This window comes from Trachypithecus francoisi, unplaced genomic scaffold, assembly GCF_009764315.1.
Source record: "Trachypithecus francoisi isolate TF-2019V2 unplaced genomic scaffold, Tfra_2.0 Lachesis_group2, whole genome shotgun sequence".
NCBI classification, from domain to species: Eukaryota; Metazoa; Chordata; class Mammalia; order Primates; family Cercopithecidae; genus Trachypithecus; species Trachypithecus francoisi.
Window position 1 is genome coordinate 119,476,323 of NW_022681465.1, and position 19,195 is coordinate 119,495,517.

The window sequence follows — 19,195 nt, forward strand, 5'->3', positions numbered from 1 at the left end:
AGAGTAACTGGCAGAGCAAGTGCTGTTTCCTGAGATGGGGAGGGGCAGGTTTGAAGAGAGCAGGGGCAAAATCTAGAAATCAGCCTTGTGCATATCCAGTGTGAGCTGCTAATTAAACCACCAAGCAGGAATATCCAGAAGATCATCAAATACGTGAGTCCATTTCTGGGGCGAGGTCCAGGATAGCGACATAAATGTGGGGGTCTTCAGTCCAAGTTCTTGCTGTCTGCGTGAGACAAGGGTGCACTTTTCACTGAAGATGGGCTTTGGGCAGTGGTCCTAAAGAGCTGCGTTCATCCGATGACTGCCCTGCTCCAGGCCCTTTGCACATGATGTCATCTGTCCCCACCAAGCCTTTGAGGCACTGTTATCACAATCCCTGTGCTACAGATGCAGACATGGAGGCTCAGCAATGCCACGTGAACCACGTGAATGGCCCACAGTCATCAGGGAGGAAGCGGCAGAGCTGAGATTTGAACCCAGGTCTGCAGGGACACCAGGGAACCTTCAAGGGTTAAGCTGGAGACTGGCCACTTAAACTCCTCCCACTATAGTCTGGGAAGGTGAATACCATTATTTCCAAACTGTGTTGGCGGCATGATACCCCTTGCAAAGGGAGCCAGGCTTGGAGTGTTTGCCAGGAACCACTAGGAGGAAAAGAGAAGATGCATGGCCAAAAAACCTTGAACTTGCTGAAGCCCTGATATTTCTGTAACTTTTGCCTTAGGCATCCCAAAAATTGATCACTCAGGAGAAACTGAGGCAGCACATCAGCCTTGTGCTCCTCAAAAGCTGGGCCCAGGTCAGCTCCATCTCTGCCATCCTCCTGGCACTTAACATGCAGTCCCTTACCTGCAGGAGGTGAAGGGCTTGGTTCTATGGAGCCGCTTGTACTATATTTGGGAAGGGGAGTTGGTCCTCCAGCCCTTCTCTTCTGTGTCCCCTGATACCCTCACTCTTTGGGCCTTGCTAGCTGTCAGGCTGCTGCACACACCGGCACTCTGATGCCCTCATACCTGAGCAGAGTAAGCCAACAGCATGTGTGAGTAGCTTCAGAGAGAGTGGTGGGTGGGAAGTACAATGAGAACTTCGCTATCCAGATCCTGTGTCTTGGACAGATGCATGAGCCGCGGCTATCCACCGAGGATGCCTGTCATCCTCGAGAACACCGAGTCTTGGAGAGGAAATCAATCTCCCCAAGTCCTACAGCCAGGAATGCTCTGTTGGGTTACAAAGTCACTGCTGACTGCTAGTCTCTGCCTTGGACTAGCCAGTGAGCTCTTCAATCCTCGTAAACCTACACAGGGACTGGAGCTGTGGGATGATCTTGCCTAGGCCTTGTTGTGGGCCAGGCTGGTGGCTGCTGGGGGGCTGGGTTAGGGACTGCGTGGCCTTCCCCTGGAACCCAGGACTTTCCCAAAGGGCGGCTTTGAGCCTGATGGCAGCTTGGCCAATTGTTTCAACACGGCCTGTCTGCTCTCAGCTTCCTGGTCGCAGTTTGAATTACTCGGTTCCTCCTGATACTGGGCGCCTGCTGGGGGCTTCTCGCCTGCCTCTGGGACGGCCCATCCTGGTGGATGTGGATTTCCATGTATGGACTCAATACGGCTCTTCCCTGACCCTGTGCTGACTTTGCACATGGATGTCTTTTTTTTTTTTCTTCCTCTCCTGTAGCTTCCTGGGAGATGGCCTGTTTGATTTTTATAGGAGCTGTCACTGTAATTAACCTTCATTGAGTTCTGCGTGGAGCCTGACTCAGGCTTTGTCCAGGAAGGAAGGGTGAAGTAGTGTCTCATTTCTGCCTCTCACTTGCTGAATGATCAACTTACATGAGGGAAGTTCGCACTTGCCCCCCAACCGCCTCAATTTCCTCCTCTGTGACATGAGCACAAGGAAACTCAAAGGAGCCAATGAGATAACATTAACTTCATGTTTGCTAGGAGGACAGAGATGGCCTGCACACAGGCCGGTACGACGAGGGGCACATCCGTGGATGAGCGCGAACCTCATGAGGGCAGGGCCTGGGTCGGCCTTGTTCTCGGCTGTGTCCACAGTGCCCAGGACACTTCTGAGCTCCTAATGCGGCTCGGGGAATGTGTGCTGAATGAATAGTTCTTGCCGTCACCTGTCTCTAGGGGCTTCCACTTAGAGCTTCATAGTCTCAGGAGAGCGCTAAGATAGAAGGCGGCTGGAACAGTTCACAGGCAGAGATGCTGCGAGAAGGAAAGGGTGTAATTAAATCGCTGTTTAAGGAGCAGCTCGACTGCATGCTGGCAGCATCCCTGCCTGGGTCTGGGTGCACACGGCAGGGAGCAGTGCAAAGACCTGGTGCCCCCTGCATGCCAGGTGCCGCGCGAGGCAATTCGTACACCTTAACTCATTGAACGCTTTCAAGCATTCCTCACAGGCGGGAGGTCATCCTTGTTTTGCTAATGAAGAAATTGAGGTTCAGGACGGGAAGTGACTGGTCCAAGGTCACACGGCAAAGAGGAGGGGGGCCACGAAGCCCGATAAAATCCCCGAAGAGCGTGTCTTTACGTTTCTTCCCATTGGCCTCTCCTCCCTTTGGGGAAACACCTTCCTCTGCTCCATGACCCAGGTTTGGCCACTCAGAGGGCCACCCCCCTGGAGGCTGGGGAAGAGGGCTCTATCTGCTGGGGTGGCTGAGCTGGCACAGTGGGGTCTGGGGTGCCGCTGCTGGCCATCTTGCCCCTGTGGGGAGGGCCTCCTGAGGCTGGAGCTCCACAGAGAGCACAGCCACACGCAGAGAGGCCCCTCCCGACAACATGGTAGAGGCCCTGAGGCCAGCTCTGCCCTTGGGCTTTTCAGTCTTGGGAGCCAATAAAGGCCCATTTGGGCTAAAGCTAGCTGGAGTTGGGCTTCTGCCACTTGCACCAAAAACAGCCCTGGCTTGTGTCATCTGGGGTGGGAGACCGGATAAGCTCTGGGAACTGAAAAACGTGGAGGCCAGGGCCTCATATGCTGGACTGGAGAGGGGCTTCCTCGGTGGGAAAGGATTTGAACCGTGCATCCAAGATCTAGGGGAATCCAACCAACACAAATGGTGCTGGCTTTGGTTCTCTCTCTCATTGGGGCAGAATCTGTCACGGACAGTTGGGTGAGAGTCTTTTCCTTGACTGACCGTTAAGCCCACCAAGATAACATCCTATGAGTAGATTCTCTCAGAGCTTTGGGAGATAAAATTACATCTGTCTTCTTGGCATGAGCTGAGGACTCCATCAACCTGCCGGCTTCCTCCTGCCTCTGCTGCCCAGCACTGCCTTGCTCTTTGAGAAGAGACTGGGCAAGCTGACTTCCATGTGACTGGGCCCCAGAGTCCCCAACAGGGAGAGCTGATATCCGCGGAGACCCTGCATTCCCGGCCTTTCCTTCCCAGGGTCCCCAGCCAAGAGCAGGGAGAGTAACAGCTTGGAACACCTCGGCCGATACCAGGGCTCACTCCTGCTGGGGAGAGCTTGCTCCCTGGAGCCCAGGAAATGCCAGGGCAGCATTCTTGGCCAGCAACCTTCCCCTCTACCCCTCCAGGCTTCCCTCATTCTTCAGCCCCTCCTTCCCCATCACTCAGAGGCCAGAGCAGCGGTTCTCAGAGTGTGGTCCCTGCACCAGCGGCATCAGTGTCATCCACATACTTGTCAGAAATGCAACATTCCAGCCCCCATGCCAGACCCAGTATAATAATTTGCTAGGGCTGCCGTAACAAAGGCCTGTAGTTTGGGTGGCTTAAACAGCAGAGACTTCTTTTCTCTTCGTTCTGCCCGGATCTTTCTCTCTCTCTCTCTCTCTCTCTCTCTCTCTTTCTTTCCCTCCGTCCCTCCCTCCCTCTCTCCCTGCTTGCTTGCTTGTTTTCTTGCTTGCTTTCTTGCTTTCTTGCTTTCTTTCGAGACAGGGTCTTGCTCTGCCACCGGGCTGGAGTGTCGTGGCACGATCTTGGCTCACTACAACCTCTGCCTCCCGGGTTCAAGAGATTCCCCTGCCTCAGCCTCCCAAGTAGCTGGGACTACAGGTGCGAGCCACCATGCCCGGCTAATTTTTTTTTTTTGTATTTAGTAGAGACGGGGTTTCACCACGTTGGCCAGGATGGTCTCGATATCCTGACCTTGTGATGCACCCACCTCGTCCTTCCAAAGTGCTGGGATTACAGGCGTGAGCCACCGCGCCCAGCCCAGGTTGGTTTCTTCTGAGGCCTCTCTGCTTGGCCTGCAGATGGCCACCTTCCTGCTGTGTCTCAGGTGGTCATCCCTCTGTGTCTTGTGGCTGTGTCCTGATCTCCTCTTCTTATAAGGATACCAGTCATACTGGATTAGGACCCACCCCAGGGCCTTCATTATACCTCATTTACTTCTTTAAAGGCCCTATCTCCAAATACAATCACATTCTGAGGTACTGGAGGTTAGGGCTTCAACATGTGAATTTTTGGGGGGGATGCAATTCAGCCCATAACACCTACTGAATCACAAACCCTGGGGTGGGACCTGGCAGTCTGTGTTGTAAGGAACCTCTGGTGATTTTGCTGCCTGCTCAAGTACGAAAACCGCTGGACTGGAGTTTAGATCACCAATGAGGTAACGCCCTGTGCTAGTTACCTAATCAGTCAACAAATAGTGTTAGCTCCTGACTGATGGGTGCTGGGTCACACATAAAGCTGCCCCCAGCCTCGTCCTCCTGGAGGGCACACACAGTTTGGACAGGGGGACAGAGGCAACAATTGATTTAAAACATTCCATTAAATGATTACAAGAGAGACCAGGGCTGGAAGATACTCAGGGTGCCCTGGAGCAGAGGAGGTTTCTTGGAAGAAGCGAGGTGACTGCCTGGATCTGAAGGAAGAATGATGGTTACCAAGGTCGGAAGCAGTGGCTTCAGACAGGTGCCCCAACCTAGGGATAGCATAGATCAGGAGCCTTGAATGTGACCCTGGGCACTCCAGGGAATGTGTAAGGTAATTCCTTGGGGTGCAGGAAGAAATCATTACATTTTTTAAAATCTTGATAAACATTCAATAAAAGGATCAAAATGAGGATCCACCAATGAGGATCAGTGGCTCTCGCTGGGTTCCTTAGGATCCTGGAATTCTGTGGAGATGCCCCAGGGGGAGTGGTGGACTGAGCCTTTTCATTTTCATTTGCCTTATATGTCTATGTTTTATCTTGCCTTTCATTCATTTCAACTATTGAAGTATACTTTAAGTGTATGCAAAAAATATGGTAGCATGGAAGTACAGGTAGATACTTTTGAAGATAAAAAACGTACCAGTATTGGGGGTGTGCTGAAAATAATTCTATGAATGTGGTGCTTGTCAACAAAATGTGGAGACCACTGCTATATATACACAAAGGCGGGGAGGCTGGAAAGAACCAGGAAGGCTGGTATGGCTGGAATCCAGAAAGGAGTGGGGCAGTACATTGACATGAGGCTGGAGGGGTATCTTAAGGGACAGTGGGGAGCCACTGAAGGTGCTTGAGCAGGAGAGGTGCTCCATATCAGATTTGTGGTTTTGTTTTTATTTTTTTATTTTTGAGATGGAGTTTTGCTTTGGCTGGCCAGGCTGGAGTGCAATGACATGATCTTGGCTGACTGCAACTTCCATCTTCCAGGTTCAAGTGATTCTCCTGCCTCAGCCTACTGAGTAGCTGGGATTACAGGTGTGCACCACCACACCTGGCTAATTTTCTGTATTTTTAGTAAAGACGGGGTTTCACCATGTTGGCCAGGCTGGTCTCGAACTCCTGACCTCAGGTGATCCACCCGCCTTGGCCTCCCAAAATGCTGGAATTACAGGCGTGAGCCACTGCGCCCAGCCAGACTTGTGTTTTAAAAACAACAGTCTGGCTTCTCTGGGGAGGATGATGTGAAGGAGGCAAGGGCAGCTCCAACTTAGAACCTCTGTGCTCTTAGGAGTAGCAGTCTGGAGGGGTAGGGAAAGGATGTGTTCTGGAGCCCCTCGGCCTTGTTTCCAATTCCCTCTCTACTTCTTTTAGTTGTGTGACCTCATTTACAGTGTCCAACCTCTCTGTGCTTTGTTTCCTCCCCCTGAAAACAGGAGTTACTGCAGGGCTATAGTGAGGATGAAGCCACATGGTGCAAATCAAGGACTCAAAACAGAGCCCAGCACAGAGAAGGCGCTCTGTGTGTGTTTGCTGTTTTTACTGTTGTTATTGTTACTTCCGCAATTTGCCTGGGCCCTCCTCTAAGGCAGGAGGCTTATCTGTCCACCCTGTGCCCTCAGCAGCCCAGGCTGCTCCTGGTAATGCTACCAACTCTCTGTGTGCCTTGGGGCAAGTCCCATCTCTGCTTGGAGCCTCAGTTTCTCCTTATGCAAAATGAGGACCAAAATGAGATCCACCAGTGAGGATCGGTGGCTCTCGCTGGGTTCCTTGGGGCCCTGGAGATGCCCCGGGGGAGTGGGGGACTGAGCATTTCATTTTCATTTGTCTGATATGTTTGGATCGTGTGTAAAATTTCATTTGAACAAAGAAATCTGTTGCTGTAACAACCTTTTAAAAGCTTGAATACAAATGGATGAGCTGTTCCGTAAAGGTCTTCCAGGCCCAGAGTTGATGAATCTCGTTGCAAAATCATAATGGGGTAGCCCGTTATAAATGTCTCCCTGGCACAGAGTTCGAGTTTCTCACGTATAATCCCTGCCCCCATTAGGCCCCGTAATGCCTGTGCACCAGGATGTATAATGCTTCTCCCCCCTCGACTGCCAGCTGGCCCTCAAGATTTATGTGTGGCTCCTGTTTTTCCTCATGCAAACGCTGCCCGTCGGTTCCTTCCATCTTTCCTAATAAGTCATCTTCCTCGCCCTTGGTAATCTCTCTCACTTTTCCCTGGACCACCTCCAGCTGGCCTTCGTTTATGTAGCTGGCAGATGCCAGTCGGCAGCATCCCGGGACTCCGTGTGAAAGGGGCCGCAGTTTAGTGGGGATATTTGAGCCGAGCTTAGGGCTGCAGGTCTCAAACTTTGGTGAACATCAGAATCTCCTGGCAATGCAGTTTTCTAGGCTTCGGGTCTTCTGACCAGAGGCTGCCATGGAGTCCAGGAACCTGAACATTTAACGAACCGCACGTGGGCTTCTGAGGCAGTGGTCCTGAGACTGTTCTAGGGGCTAGGCCTCAGTGTTCTAGAGACAATGTCTTTAGATTAAGTTGAAAATCACTTCCCCTTTCACTCACATCCCTCCTCCATTCATTCATCCAGCCAGTTTGCAAGCCCTCACTGAGCACCCACCTATAGCCAGCGTTGCACTGAGAATAAAAAGATAAGCCAGACCCCGACTCTCCCCTTGCCAAATGCATGGTACAATTTGGGGGCTTACAACTTTATGTCTAATAGAACGAGGCATGAAAGCAGCAGGTTAAAGAGGAGATGACCCAGGCTTTGGAATGAGACGGGCTGCTCACCAACTTACCGGCTGTGATGGTTAATCCTGAGTGTCAACTTGATCGGATTGAAGAATACAAAGTATTTTCCTCGGTGTATCTGTAAGAGTGTTACCAGAGGAGATTAACATTTGAGTCAGTGAGCTGGGAAAGGCAGAGCCACCCTTAATCTGGGTGGGCCCATCTCATCAGCTGCCAGCATGGCTAGAATATAAGCAGGCAGAAAAATGTGAAAAGAGAGACTGGCTTAGCCTCCCAGCCTACATCTTTCTCCCATGCTGGATGCTTCCTGCCCTCGAATATCGGACGCCTAGTTCTTCAGTTTTGGAATTTGGACTGGCTCTCAGCCTGCAGACAGCCTACTGTGGGACCTTGTGATCATGTGAGTTAATACCTAATAAACTCCCCTTTATATGTATATCTATTCCATTAGTTCTGTCCCTCCGGAGAACCCTGACTAATACAGCAACCCTAGGAAAATAGCTAAGGCTTCCTCTGCCATGCTATTATTACAATGGTAATAATAACAGAATGCGCTGCTGGGGTTATCAGGAATATTAAACAGGGTCACGGATGGGAAGCTCTTGGCAGATGCCTGGCACATGGCATTTTTCAACAAACAGTAGTGATTCCATTTTAGGTGGAATTTGCTTTCTTTCTTATTTTTATTTTTATTTTTTTTCTTGAGATGGAGGCACACTCTGTCGCCAGGCTGGAGTGCAGTGACGTGATCTCGGCTCACTGCAACCTCTGCCTCCCGGATTTTCCTGCCTCAGCCTCCCGAGTAGCTGGGACTACAGGCGTGTGCCACCATGCCTGGCTAATTTTTGTATTTTTAGTAGAGATGGGGTTTCAGGCTGGTCTTGATCTCCTGACCTCATGATCTGCCTGCCTCAGCCTCCCAAAGTGCTGGATTACAGGCGTGACCAGTGCACCTGGCTGGAATTTGCTTTCAGTATTTAGTTTCCTCTTTAATCATCCAAGTCATCTCACTGTTAGAAAAAAATTTTCTATACTTTTTGCTTTTTGTATTTCTTTTCAGATCGAGAGTTCCTTTTCCTAGGATGCCTTGGGCTGGGGCATGACTAATCCTTCTCTAAACAAGTCCATGGCCATGTCCTCTCTTGGGAGAGTGGCTGAGAGCTCAGGCCCTGGTGCCAGGTGGGTTTGAATCTGGTTCCAGCTGTGTGGCCATGGGCAAGCCACTTCACCTCTCTGAGCCTAAGGACAGTATGTACCGCACAGTACTGTTGCTACATACAGTGAGATCTACAAAGCTTATCTGGGCACATATTCAGCAGCCGTAAACTATTAGCAACAACTCGTCATTCACTGAATAGGTATTTATTGAGCACCTACAATCTGCCACACGTTGGACTTTACACCAGAGACAGCAGTTCATTCAAAAACAGGCCCAACAACAGGTAAACAAATACAGACATAGATATGTCAGGGTGCTGAGTACCATGAAGAAAAATAAAGCAGGGGAAGGGATAGAGTGCAATGGGGGCATGGGTGGGGGTATTTAACCAGGACGCTGAAGGAAGTCCTATTGCAAATGGGCTGTTTGAGCAGAGCCCCGAATGAAGGTGGGGAGAAGGCACGCCTCTCTGTGATGTCTCCTGACCAGGGTCTGGTGGCGGGAGAGACTGGGTGGGACTGCAGCCCCGCCTTGGCAGCAGGTCTTCCATGATGGGGTGCTCCTCCCAGCTCCCAGCCTCCCTCCTCCTGCTTCTGCTCCTTTTTGGCAATCCAAGAGGCTGTCCTTGGCCACGCTGCTCCCTGGGGCCAGGGCTGTCTCCCCAAGAAGGAGTCCAGTCTTCCCTGTGAAGCTCATGACAGTATTCCCTGGGAACACAAGCCGTGGAGACGCCCCAGGAGTTAACAAAGGCACTGAACTATTTAGCTTCATCTCTGACTTCTCTCTCTTGACCTCTCCTCCAACCAAGTAGATAAATGGCCTCGCTCTGCTCAGTGCTTGGCTCGGGTCACAATAAATCAGCTGGCTGTGTATGTGTGCATGCTCACTCTCCCGAGCCAAGACCAGCCTTCCTGTGATAAACCACCAGTATTTACTCCAGCCTGTCCTGCGTGTGTCCTGGAAACAGAAACCATTTGGGGTTGGGGTGTGTTTTCAGGTTCATGCTCTGCTCTTCTTATCCCCCAGAGTTTGACAGAGCTAAGCCAAGCCAGAGTTATGCTGACAGACAAAAATGACACAGGCTAAACCACAAACCCTGCAAAGGCTGCTGAGTTTCATCTCCCCGTCCCAAAGGCAAGCCCCTCTTCCCTTGAGTAAGGATACCTAATGTATGTCAGGGGATTCTCCACATGCAGACAGGAACCAAGCCCCATCCTGCCCTAGAAGAGCCTGCAGGCCGGTGGGGAGGGCAGACAACTTTCACCCAGGACAGAAGTTGCTAAGGGAATAAAGAGACATCACATTTTCCTGAGTACTCACTATGCACCAGGAGTTGTTCCAAGATCCCAATTAGCAGTAACGCATTTAAACCTCAGAGCAGCTCAACATGGTGGAGGTGTGTTCCCATCCACAATACTGCATTGACACCACACAGCCTGGGAAGGCCGTGGGAGCCAGATTGGGTATGACCCTGTGGCCTGGGGTCAGATGTCTGCAGCTTCCCAAAGAAGAACACACTTGACTGAGCCTTGTTGGGGTGAAGAAGCACCTGACAAGTGGAAAATTCTTCCAGGCAGAAGGATAAGTGTGGGCCATGAAAGGCACGTGTGGTCCTGTGGTGTACTCTCAACCACCCCAGGTCCTATTATCGTGCCCATTTTCAGAGATCAGTGAGGTTGAGCAAGTTGCCCAGGGACACACAGGAGACACTGTTCAGATTTCCACTCCTGGTCACCGACCACCGGGTCTACTGCCTCCAGACAATGCGGGTCACAGAGGCACATCATATGGGGCCTCCTGGAGGGCTGGTTCTCATCTCAGATGTGGGGAGGCATGGCCCAGAAAGTGCAGGGCCCTGAGATCTGTGCTCAATGGCTTGGACTGGAGGCTGAGTAGACCAGTTGTAAGCAGGCTCTGGAGGCTATGGCCCCAGTAGCCCTAGTGGCTTAGCAGGAAGACCACAGGCTGCACCAGCCACTCACTTCCAGACCCCACACCAGGAGCCCCTGAAAGGGGGCAGGATGTGCCTCTGGACTCCCAGACACCCACCCCCGCAAGATAGTCCTCCAGAGGCCGGTCAGTCCCCACAGCTTTTCCTTCTTCCTCAGGGCCTCCGCCCTGGAGAGGGACTTTTTCGTGAGAAAACAGCTATCTTACCCCACCCAGTTCCCCTTCCACAATGGGAAAGCCGGACTCAGACTGCAGGGAGGGATGGAGAAGGGGGAGCTTGGAGGCTGTTGGCATGAACTGGGCTGGGGGTGGGGGGCATTCCTGTAAAGGAGGACTCGAGGCCTCCAGGGGCTGGGGCAGGAGGCAGTCAGGATGCTCGAGATTCTGGCCGCTTGGCGCAGTCATGTTTCAGAGCCTCGGCTTCCTCACCTGTAACTTGGGGACAGTTGTTCCTTGAGTCACGCCAGGAGGGGAGAATGAAGCGGAATACAGAAAGGGCCTGCCGCTGTTCCCGGCACAAGGGGATTGCGTGCTGGGTCCCCCCGAAGACCTATTTACTGTTAGTATGAGCCATGATAGCGGTCATCTAGCAATGCCTTCTGCGGCACGAGACCAGAATGGCGGACACGGTGGAGAAAGGCAGCCCTGGTTGTACTCAGCCGCACGGGGCTGTTTTCCTTCTGCTGTTGGCTGTGGCTGGGGGTGGAGGGAGGGGGTGGGGGCTGAGCTCAGCTCTTAGCTGGAGATGTCTCAGCATCTGATGTGACACTGCTGTTGTTTTTGGCTTCACATCCAAGACTCTTTCGCGGCTAATTACTCACTGTCTTGGGAGACTGGCCCAGGAGCCTGAGAAAGGAGAGAGGAGAGAGTGCCGGTTTCTGTTTTGCAACCAGTTAAGGAGGCAGCAGTGCTGGGACCCATGGACCTGGCTGGAAGGAATAAAGTCTTTTGCATGCTCTCAGCTTTATTGAGATATAATCTATGTACAATAAAATTCACAGTTTGGATAAACCTACTAAAAACTTACAAACCCATAAAACCAAAAATCACCATCCCCATCAAGATTTAGGATCTCTCCAATAGCATTTGCTCTTGACCCATCCGTCAGTACCCCCTCTGCCTAACTAATTACTAATCTGCCTTCTGTCACTATGTGTTGGTTTCACCTTTTCTAAAATTTCATATAAATGAAACCACCTAGGATGGACTCTTCTGCATCAGACTACTTTCAGGCGACGAAATATTTCTGAGATTCACCTACATTGTTGAGTGAATCACAGTCCCATTCCTTTTTTTTTTCTTTTGAGATGGAGTCTTGCTTTGTCACCCAGTCTGGAGTGCAGTGGCACGATCTCGCCTCACTGCAATCTCCGCCTCCAGGTTCAAGCAATTCTCCTGCCTCAGTCTCCCGAATAGCTGGGATTATAGGAACCCACCACCATGTCTGGCTAATTTTTGTGTTTTTAGTAGCTGGGACGACAGGGGTGTGCCACCACACGCAGTTAATTTTTGTATTCTTAGTAAAGACAGGGTTTCACCATATTGGCCAGGCTGGTCTCAAACTCCCTACCTCAGGTGATCCACCCCCTGGGCCCCCCAAAGTGCTGAGATTACAGGCGTGAGCCATCGTGCCCGGCTGAGTCCATTCCTTTTTAGTGCCAAGTTGTATTGCATTTATGTGGACATGACACAATTAATTTATCCATTCATTTACTAATAACCATTTTAGGTTGTTTCCAGTCTTTGGGGTGAACATATGCTCTCATTTCTCTTGAGTAAATACCAGGAGAGTAAATATCAGTGGAGTTATTGGCGCATATTATAAATGTAGGTTTAGTTTTATAAGGAACTTCCAGATCTTTTCCCAAAGAGGTTGTACCATTTTACATTCCCATCGGCAATGTCTAAGAGTTCTAGTTACTCCATATCCTTGCCACCACTTGACATGGGAAATCTTTTAAATCTTAGCCATGTGGTTAGTAGGGGGTGGGATCTTACTGTGGTTTCAATTTGCATTTCTCTGGTGATTGATAATGTTAAGTATCTTTTCACAGGCTTGCATCTCTTAGGGGATTTTGAAAATGAAATGTGGGGAGTCTTGAACTAAGGCCTTGACACTCCCATGAGAAGACCTTAGAAATTTGGGAGGGGATTAGAGGATCATGTGCTGTTATCCCTACCTCTCCTAACCTAACTTTTAAAACTGGAATGGTTTATCACATGAGTAATATACACAAATGCATTCACCTTGCAAGAATAGAAAAAATGCCTACTGTAAGACTGGAGACTCCCATGACTGCACGGAGAGATCCCTTCGTGACCCCCTGTTTCTTCTCAAACGTCCTTCTTTATTTTTATTTTTTTGAGACAGGGTCTTGCTCTACGGCCCAAGATGGAGTGCAGTGGTGTGATCACAGCTCACTGCAACTTCCAGCTCCCAGACTCAAGCGATCCTTCCACCTCAGCCTCCCAAGTAGTTGGGACCACAAACGCGTGCCACCATGTCCAACTAATTTTTGTATTGTGTGTGTGTGTGTGGAGACAGGGTTTTGCCATGTTGCCCAGGCTAGTCTTGAACTCCTGAGCTCAAGCGATCTGCCTGCCTCGGCCTCCCAAAGTGCTGGGGTTACAGGTGTGAGCTACCATGCCTGGCCCCTTCTTTATATTTGCAGACACGTCTCCCCACCACAAATATCCAGTATGTGTTTTTATGGGTATGTTCTTACATGCATGATAAAATGCTGTACAAATCATTCTTCAGCTTGCTTTTCTCAATCATCAAACTCTCTTAGAGGTCTTGCCATGTCAGTACATGTTGATCTGCCTTGTTCTTTGTGTTGGTTAGAACTCCACTGTAAGGATGAGCCATAGTTTATGAATCAATTTTCCTACTGCCGTATACTTAGGTTTGCTTGTGGTGTTTTGTTGTTGCGATGGTGCAGCAAACATACTTGTCCTTGCTTCCTTTGCTGATATGTGTGTGTTTCTCAAGGCAGATTCTAAGGAGTGGAACCATCAAGTTTTTATATCAGTCATCTATTGCCACAACAATGCTGTGTAACAAAGAACTCAAGATTTAATGGCTTAAAACAACAATCATTTATTCTCATCAGTCAACTGTTGGTTGGGTAGTTCTGCTGATCTGACCGCAGCTTAACTGATCATAGCTGAGTGTTATTTATGTATTCAGGACTGGCTGGTGCGTCAGCTGGGGGCTAGCTGGTCTTGGATGGCCTTAGCTAGGAAACTCATCTCTGCTTTATGTGACCTCTCTTCCTCAGTCAGACTGGCTTGGGTTCATTCTCATGGTGGAGATAGGGGCCTGAGAGAGAGTGGAATTACTGAGGGCTTCTCGAAGTCTGGGGTTAGGACTGGCTCACCACCACTCATGTTCCATTCTATCAGCCAGAGCAGGTCAGGAAACCACACAGATTCAACAGATGGGAAAATAAAATCCACTATAGTCTGTCTCCTGGGCTCAAGTGACCCTCCCACGCCAGCCTCCCGAGTGGCTGGGACTACAGGTGCTCATCACCACACTTGGCTAATTTTTAAATTTTTTGTAGAGTAGAGGTCTCACTATATTGCTCAGGCTGGAAAACTTGCTTCTTGATAGGAAGAATGACAAGTCACATTGCAAAGGGTATGAACACAGGAGGGGAGGAATTGGGGCCATTTTTTGCAGTCTACCATGGTTTTAAATATGTACATTTTCCATTTTATTGGATGCTGCCAAATTGCTCTCCTAAATGATTGGTTCAGTCTACACCCCATGGGCAGTGGGCAGGAAGGACCGTTTCCCTATAATGTGTCATGCATAGAGTCTGTGCACTTTGCCAGCATGTGAGCCAGATCTGTGATTCTCCAATATAGTGCAAGAGTTTACAAGGCTACAGGAGAAGTGAACTGCACCCTCCAAGAGCCTTCATTTTACTCATCTTTATGGAGGCAAAAATCCATTTCAAAAAATTAAAACAAACATGGAGATAATGCATGACCATGCAAAATTCATGTGACGTTTAAAGATAAACCATAAAATTTCAAAGAAACATCTTGCTAGCAAGGCCAGCTACTTCAGACTTGACACTATACACTCAGAACTTCTGCATTTGTTCATTTGTGTGCCCAGTTAATACTCAGAGATTGCCTCCAGCATACCATGCATGGTTCCTCGTATGGGGTCACAGTAGTAGATGTGAGAGTCAAGGCCTCCGTCATATTGGAGCTAAACATATAGGGGGAGGAAAGAGATTCTAAACATTAACAATTTCAGAAAGTAATAAATGCCATGAAGAAAATAAAACAGGGTGATACGATAGAGAGCCACCAGGGCTGGTGGCTGTGACCTTAGTCTGGGAGGTCAGGGAAGGTGATTTGAGTAGGGTGACATTTGAGCTGAGCCCTAAGTGACAAGAAGGAGACAGCAAACTTGAAGAAATGAGTTTGGAAGTGTGTACCAGGCTGAGGAAACACAATGCAAAGGCCCTGGGGTAGGAACAAGCTTGGTATTGCCTAACAACAGTGGCGAGGCCAGTGAGGCGGAAGCCCAGGGAGCCCAGAAGAGAAACGCAGGAGAAGAAGACATAGAGGGTCGCAGAGGCCAGATGGCTATTGAGCACTCACTTGTGCCAAGCACTGTGTTAGCTACCTTCACCCTCTTCTGCCCTTGGGGTAGAAAATAAGTCAGCAGACCCTCTGCAGGTCTGCTATGAGCTGGTTAAAATGGATTTACATCACAGGCAGCAAGAACCAGGGGATGGTTGGCAGTGCTCACACTGACAAGATGGTGGTGATCTCCTGCCAGCATTGACAGGGGAGAGGGTGGACTTCAGGTCATGGTTTGCTCCATGGAACTGGAAAGAAAAGGGATGGGTTCAAAAGCAAGCAAGTGGGTTCCAGGAAGAGCATCCAAGGCCACTGGGAAGGGGCTGGCTGTGGAGACCCAGTGTCAGGTGAACCTGGGAGTGAGGCCAACCCACCCGGACTCCACCAGCCAAGCACACATGCCCACAATTGACCACTTGGGAAACGGAAAGTAGAGCCCCTGGCCAGCATAGGCCACTCCCAGCAGCGGCACATCCCAAGCAAGCCCACACCTCCAGGTGCTGTCCAGGAGAGATCTGCCTTCCGAGACTCTGCTACCTCAGTCCAGTGGCTCTGGGACCCAGGGCAAGCTACCTCAACTCCCAGCTTTTGTTTTCTTAGTATTCTCAGCCTCAGTGAGAAGACTGTCTCCAACCACAAAGGCATCCTACTGCAACTCCCCTAGAGGTCTCTGTTCAAGTTTTGCTTCGGGTCAGTCAGGAGGCCCTTCTTTCTGTTCAGGCATGTTCTCTCTTGTGGGATCAGAAGCCCTGGGCTTGCATGCTGCCTTGGTTTCTCATTAGCTGTGACTGACTTTCATGGGCCTCAGTATCCCCATCTATCAACGAAGGAAACTTCCGACTCCTAGATCTCATCAGACAGGAGACCGGCTACCCTCCCAAGGAGATTCGGGAGGAGTGGGGACAGAGATGAGCTGATGACAACCTCCTCCCCTGTCCCTCCCATCATGCACAGGGTGGAGTGGGGGGAACAGAGCCAGCAGATGAACATCCTAGAAGCTTATAAGCCAAATAAACAAGCAAAGAAAACACCACAAGCTTTGCATACGCAGCCCAGAACCACTCCAAAGGGCTCCTTTGAGGTTTGTACTGGGACTGCTGCTGCCAGGTAGGTCTTGCCCTTGCAAGACACGGCCTGGGAGGCCCCTCACCATTCCTGAGGGATCAAATCACTTTCCTAATCAATTGCCTGAGTAAATGCACCTTAAGCAGCCTGGGTGGGTGAACCGACAGGAGCAGCGCTCACATAGACACACACGGTCTTAGGCAAACACTCGACTTGTTTGTTCAGGCTCAGACGCTGGCTGGGCACCTGCCATGCGCCGGGGGCTTTCACCTGCATTGTTTCATTTGATCTGCTCTGTGAAAGCTAGGGAGCAGCTTGGCAGCAGGAGATACTCTTGGTTTGTTTGTAAATTCCAACCAGTGACCAGGCAGCAACATACGCGTTTCCTCATTCAAGTCTTCCAACAGCTCTTGGAGGTGAGGATTCCCATCTCCACTGTACAGATGAGGACGTGATGTGCTGTGCTGAGTGCAATACGTGCATCCTTTCATTTGCTCCCCTTCAAAGGCCCTGTAAAGTGGGTGCTCTAATTACCCCTGTTGTACCAGTAAGGGAATGAGGACTCAGAGTGACAATGACTTAGCCAGGGCCACCCAGCTAGCAGAAGCAAAACCAGGATTTGAACCCAGCTCTATGGACATCAGACTTGGTGGCTGACTGCCCAACTGGGGCTGGGTTTGGGGAAGGAGCTGGCAAGAGCAAACTGGGAGAAATAAAGAGTGCAGAGCCTACGGAAGACACAGCATTTCTCTTAAGATCTCTCTCTCTGCAGAGGAATAGAAGCGTGTCGCTTGTGGCCCAGGGGCTTTGCGGGAAGTGAAATCCAGGGATGAGGCAGACAGCCAGTCTGAGCCTAGTGGGCCCTGCTACACTGATGGCAGCTGGTGGCTTTTCCCAGGCAGCACCTGGCCCCGGGAGGGCTTTAGGAGGACTCAGTGCACCAGCTGTGGGCAAATTCCTGGGGAACAAGGACAGCTCTGCCTGGATTGCCACTGTCATGCCCCCTGGATAACAGGAGAGCGTGGTGGTTCTATCTTTGGCCCGGAAGAGGAGGGAATTGGATCTGAATCCCAGCTCTGCCACAGCTGAGACAAAGACCTCTTTTCCTGTTTTCCCATCTGTAAAATGGGGGCAATCACCAACCCTTCTAAGGTTGGCAGGAAGATTGAATGAGGACTGAATGAGGATGCTGGGGACTGCCACAGGCTCTGTCTGGCCTGGAAGACTTGCTCTCTCTGGGACCTCCTTGTCTCCTGTGGTCTGCCAGGGAACATTCCAGAAATGGGGTGGGAAAACCCAGATTGCTGGCAAAGAAGGCCTGCCTCTTGCAGAGAAGGCCGCTCTCTCCTGCTGAGTGCTTGCGGAGAAGTACGAGTTTATGAGGGCTGCTGTAGCAACGTGTGACATGCTGGGGGCCCTAAACTGCATAAGCGCATTGTCTCACTGCTCTGGAGGCCAGAAACCCAGGATCAGGGTGCTGCCAGGATCGGTTCCTTCTGAGGCTGTGAGGCAGGACCTGTTCCATGCCACTCCCCGAGCTTCCGGCGGTTTGCTGGCACTTGGCGTTCCTTGGCTTATGGACATGTCACCTGATCTTGGCCTTTATCTTCACATCTCCCTGTATTTGTCTCTCTGTGTCTGCATTTTGTGTTTTTATAAGGACACCAGTCATATTGGAGTATAGCCCACCCTAAAAACATCATTTTAACTTGATGGCCTCTGTGAAGAACCTATCTCCAAATAAGGTCCCATTTGGGGATGCTGGGGGTTAGGACTCCAACGTATAAATTTGGGGATGACACAGCTCAGTTCCTGACAGCTAGGGAGGGAAGGAAATGGCCTCTTCCATCTGCTGTCCTTGGGAAGCTGCAGCAAGGCCGGGCTCCCGTCTGTAGCACCGTCCCCCAGAGACACCCTCTCCCCATCAAGGGGAAGGTGAGGCACTCCGACAGGCTGGAAGAGCTGCCCCACAGCACCAGTGCAGGGAGGTGGGGCCAGCAGAGCTGGGCTGGGACACTCCACCTCTCTGTAGACATCGCCACTTGGCTTAGCATCTTTGGAAGTTTGTCAAAAGGGGTAGGCGGGCCTGGGTTTTCTGAAACACCTTTCCAAGAAAAAGGCCACCAAATTCTCCTCAAGGTCACCTCCCTCCACCTGGAACACCTCTAGGGAAAGGCCTAGACCTCATTCACACGTGAATCAACACCAGCTGGCACAGGGCCTGGCTGGTGAGTGTGAGGAGCTCTGGCTTCAAGGCCTGTCCTAACTCTTCCTTGCTGTGTGACCTTGGGCAAGCTGCTTGGGCTCTCTGAGCTTCAGTTTCACAACTAATAAAGTGGAGGCAGGAATTGTACCTACTTTCCAATGTTATTATAAAGATTAGCTGAGAGAGTGTGAGAAAGCCTCAGCGCAGGGCTGGGCACACAGTAACCACTCAAAAAATGTTGACTCTTCTTATAACCGATTATTGCACTAGATGGATGGATGGATGGATGGATGGATGGATGGATGGATGGATAGAATGGTTCTTAAGTTGATTGGTTTCCTGGACATTCTCTCCATTGAGAACTCATGAAACCTGCTTCTGGTATCAGATCCAAATACCAGCCCCATCACCTATTAGATGTGGTCTTGAGCAGTTACTGCCTCCTGAGCCTCAGCTACCCATCTGTAAAATGGGGAGAAGAAGAGGCCACCTACAGAGAGCTGATGTGAGAATAAAATAACACGATGATGTCTGGAATGAGCTTAACCCAGTACCTGGCACGTGGGTGCTCTTGGAAAATGCCCGCTCTATCTTGGTGGCCGAACAGGCATTCAGACGAAAGCCGCTTTCATCGACAGGCGGGTGCAGAAGGCCACGCCTCCTCCTGCAACAGTGTTTCCATGGCAGGCCCAGGCGCATTCTATTTTCAGATGGCACTCAGTGACATCTTAACAATGCTGGAGCTAGATAGCACCTGCCGAAACAACCGTTTCCCACCAACATCAGAGCCTTGATGGCCAGGGAGGGAGGTGTCCCTGGTTCTG

At 50.6% G+C, this 19,195-nt stretch overlaps 1 long non-coding RNA gene across 1 annotated transcript; it reads right to left on the reverse strand.

The window, feature by feature from the left end:
- Positions 1 to 8,732: 8,732 nt before the first annotated feature.
- Positions 8,733 to 10,996, reverse strand: LOC117064545. Its single transcript, XR_004429523.1, has 3 exons — positions 10,925 to 10,996; positions 9,866 to 10,094; positions 8,733 to 9,502 (listed from the first exon to the last, which is right to left on the reverse strand). It is a non-coding gene; the product is annotated as an uncharacterized LOC117064545 (long non-coding RNA).
- Between the last annotated feature and the right edge of the window lie 8,199 nt (positions 10,997 to 19,195).